Here is a 3,772-nt window from a genome sequence, read left to right on the forward strand (position 1 = left end):
ACAGAGGCAAAGGTTTAAGATTAGTTTATATACTTTTATTAAAAAGCTTAAGCCTATGTAAGCTTTTTATAAATATATTTAAATATATTTTAGATTTTATTAATAAGTTTATTTATATTTATTACTTATATAAATTAATAAGTTAGTTAGAGAGTATTTATAAGTAGTTTAAATCTTATTTAGAAGTAGTATCTATAGTTTACTAAAAATAAGAATACTTATGTTAATTTAACTATTATGTTATTAGCTTTAAACTATGCTATAGCTAACTATTTTACCTAGTTATCCTACTAGTAGTTTGTGTACACTTATAGAACTTATTTTATTACAGTGTTTATGTTTTTAGTCTAGCTGTTAGTCTCTAAGTAAAAAGCTATAGATAAATAAAAGATAATTTAGAGCTATTTATAGAGTTTATTCTAGAAGGCTAAGACAAACTGTGTACCTCTGTCTAATATAATTATGTTAGGTAGGCTATAGTAAACTTATACATATTAGTAGAATAACTAGGCTATATTAGAGGCAGTTATAGAGAAACATAGTATTAAGTGTTAATACTTAGTTAAGTAATTAACAACTACTATAATATTTATATACCCTTTAAATAAAAGTAGGTTTATAATAAAATTAATTAATATATTTTTTTAAGCTTATTTAGAAATTAAGAGTAGTTTAAGTAAGCTATTATACTTTTTTTAAAAGGCTTTTACTTTACAGCAAGTATAGCAACATAATATATATTAGCGTATAGTATAGAACATGCAGGGCTAGTAGTACTCTCTCTATAGTAGGTTAAGAGTCTTTCCTCTGCCTAGGTGTCTTCTAACAAGTAAGTTATGTATAATTTAAAGTAGTTTAATTTTTAGTTTGTTAGAATTAAAGATTATAAGTTAGTTATAGTAATATAGCTTACTATTTTAGTTTTTATAGTTAGCTAGTATTACCTTTTTTAACTAACTAGCGCTGTTTTAAAGCAGGTTTAAAGTTTTTTAGATAAATTTATTATTTAAATACTTATTAGTAATAATCTAATTAATTATTTAATCTATTTTATTTAGGTTAAGGTTTAAAAATAGCTTAGGTTAAAGTAAAGTTTAGTGTTAAGCTTTTTACACTTTTTCTTAAGCAAAGATGTCTTAAGATTGCCTTATAAAGGCATCTAGTTTCTCTTTATTTTAACTAAAATAATAAGTAATCTTAAAATTAAAATAAGATAAGTATTTAAACTAATAGGCTTATTAGTAGCTAAGTTATTTTATAGTTGTAAAGTACTATAAGTTCTTATAGTTAGATAGGACTTGTATTAGATGCGCTGCACTTTTTAGTTTAGGTTACTATTATTTAAAGCAGTGTACTATAGTAAGCAATTTCTTATTATAGATTTTATAATTACCTTCTATAAAACTTATTCTTTTTAAGAAGTATATAATAGGCCTAATAGTTCTGTCTAGCTTAGTCTAGAAGAGAACTCCTGCTACTACATAGTCTAAGGCATTAGCTTTTATAAGTATTAGTAGTTTAAAGTTAAAGTAGTAAAGTATTAAAGCTTTAGTAAAAGCTTTTTTTAGCTAGTTAAAAGACTATTAGTAATTTAAGTTAAAGTTAAATTAAACTCTTTTTTTAGTAAGTGTAATTATAAGGCTTACTAGCTGTAAAAAGTTGTTAATAAATTATTAGTAAAAGTTAGTAAATTTTATAAAAGCTTAAATATTTTTTATATTTTTTAAGTATTACTAATCTAGTATAGTCTAAACCTTAACAGGGTCTATTTAAATGCTATTTATAAAAATTACATATCCTAAATATGTAACCTTTAATTAGTAGAACTTACATTTATCTATATTAAGTTGCAGACCTGCTTCTTCTATAGCCTTTAGCACTAGGCGTACATGCTGTTTATACTCTAAAAGGCTATTACTATAGATTAGAATATTATTAATATATGTAGTGCAGAACATGTCTAGGTAGGGTTAGAGTAAGTTATTTATAAAATATTAAAAAGTACTAGGCGTGTTAGCTAAGCTAAAGGGCATTACTAGGTACTTAAATAGTCTATATTAGGTCTAAAACACTATTAGCTACTTATTACTCTTTACTATTCTTAGCTTATTAAAGGCAGTAATAATATCTAACTTTATAAAATACTTTACTTTACTTAGTTAGCTTAAAGTTTCTTATAAAAAAGAAATTAAGTATTAGTTTTTAATAATAATAGTGTTTAGTCTTTAGTAGTTAATACATAATTAAAGCTTACCTTTAAGTTTCTTTATAAATAGTATAAGTAACACTACTAGTAAAAAGCTAGCTTAAATAAACCTTTTTTTTAAGTTTTTATTAAAGTATTTTTAAAGCACTTTTAATTTATTTAGTAACATTTTATATAGTAGCCTATAACTAGGTTGTTTACTAGGCTTAAAAGTTATCTAGTAATTGTACAGACATTATATTAAAAGCTTATTAAACTTATCTTAGAAAAAAACATGTAATAAGTTATAGTAGTTTTAAGAGACTATTATTTTTAAGTTAGTGTGTTTTTAAAGAGCTAAAGCTTAGTCTATATTAGAAATTATAACTATGTAGATTTTATAATTTAGTTGTTAAGCTAGGGTTATAAACAGAGTAGGTCCTATGTAGTAGATGTCTATCTACTATTTAAGTCTTAGTTTATGTTTAAATTAAGTAAGTAAAGGTTCTTTAAAGGCTTTTTTTTTTAAGTTTAAGCAGTTGTTAAATTATTTTACATAGCCTATTTTAGTAAAAGGCCTAGCTTATTAGCCTTACTTAAGTAGTTCTTTTCTAAGTTATTAAAAAGTAAGTCTAAAAACTTTCTATATTAAGTGCTATTTAGGTATTATTTAGGTGTAAGTGTAAGTATATGTTTTAGTATTAAAAAGAGTTAAAGTTTAAAACTTACTTTTAGTAATTAAAAGCAACTTTATACTAATATAGCTATAGTTGTTCTAAGATTAGGTTATAACATCTTATGTTTATTATATAAAGCTTAATCTACTCTTTATAGTGTTAGTAAGTAATTATAATAGTTATAGTATAAAAAATAAAACTTTTTTTAAGTTATTTTTTATTAAATCTAGTTAGGTAAATTATTTAGGTAAGCAGTGTTAATTAAAGATTTAGTTTATGCACTAGTTTTTTATTAATGTAACTTATGCTGTTTACTTCTAAGTTAATAAGAGCTTATATTAAAGCTAATATAGTTTCTTATTATAAATATATAAAAATATTAACTTAGTACTTTTAGTTATTAGTAAGGGACTTAGCCTATAAGTTAGCAAAGATCTAGTGTTAAATTAGTCCTAGAGGGCAACTTAGCCCTAGGATAAGCCTTTTTACAGGCTTCTACTACTATAGCTGTAGCTACATTAAGAGTAGCAAAAAGAATTAGAGCTTAAATACAAGTTAAAGCTCTTATAAAAATAAAATTAAGACAGTAAAAATCTTTAATAAGTGCTAGCAGCGCTACTTATATAGACTTAAAAAAGAAAAATAAAGTAGTTTTAAAAAATATAACTATGCTTACTACACTTAAAGTATTAACTTTTTTTTTTATAATTTTTACACTTTCTAGAACTAACTAGAGCATAATTTAAATTAATTTTTATTATGTTAAAGTTCTTATTTATAACTGCGCTAGTTTAAGGGTGTATTAGAGCTTGTACAGAGAGAAACCTTATGTTATTATTATAGGTAGCAATTAAGTTTACATATGTATTAAAGTTGTTTAGAAGAGGTTCTTCTACTATAGCATGTTATA

The sequence above is a fragment of the Lindgomyces ingoldianus genome (assembly GCF_010093535.1).
Source record: "Lindgomyces ingoldianus strain ATCC 200398 unplaced genomic scaffold BDR25scaffold_31, whole genome shotgun sequence".
NCBI classification, from domain to species: domain Eukaryota; kingdom Fungi; phylum Ascomycota; class Dothideomycetes; order Pleosporales; family Lindgomycetaceae; genus Lindgomyces; species Lindgomyces ingoldianus.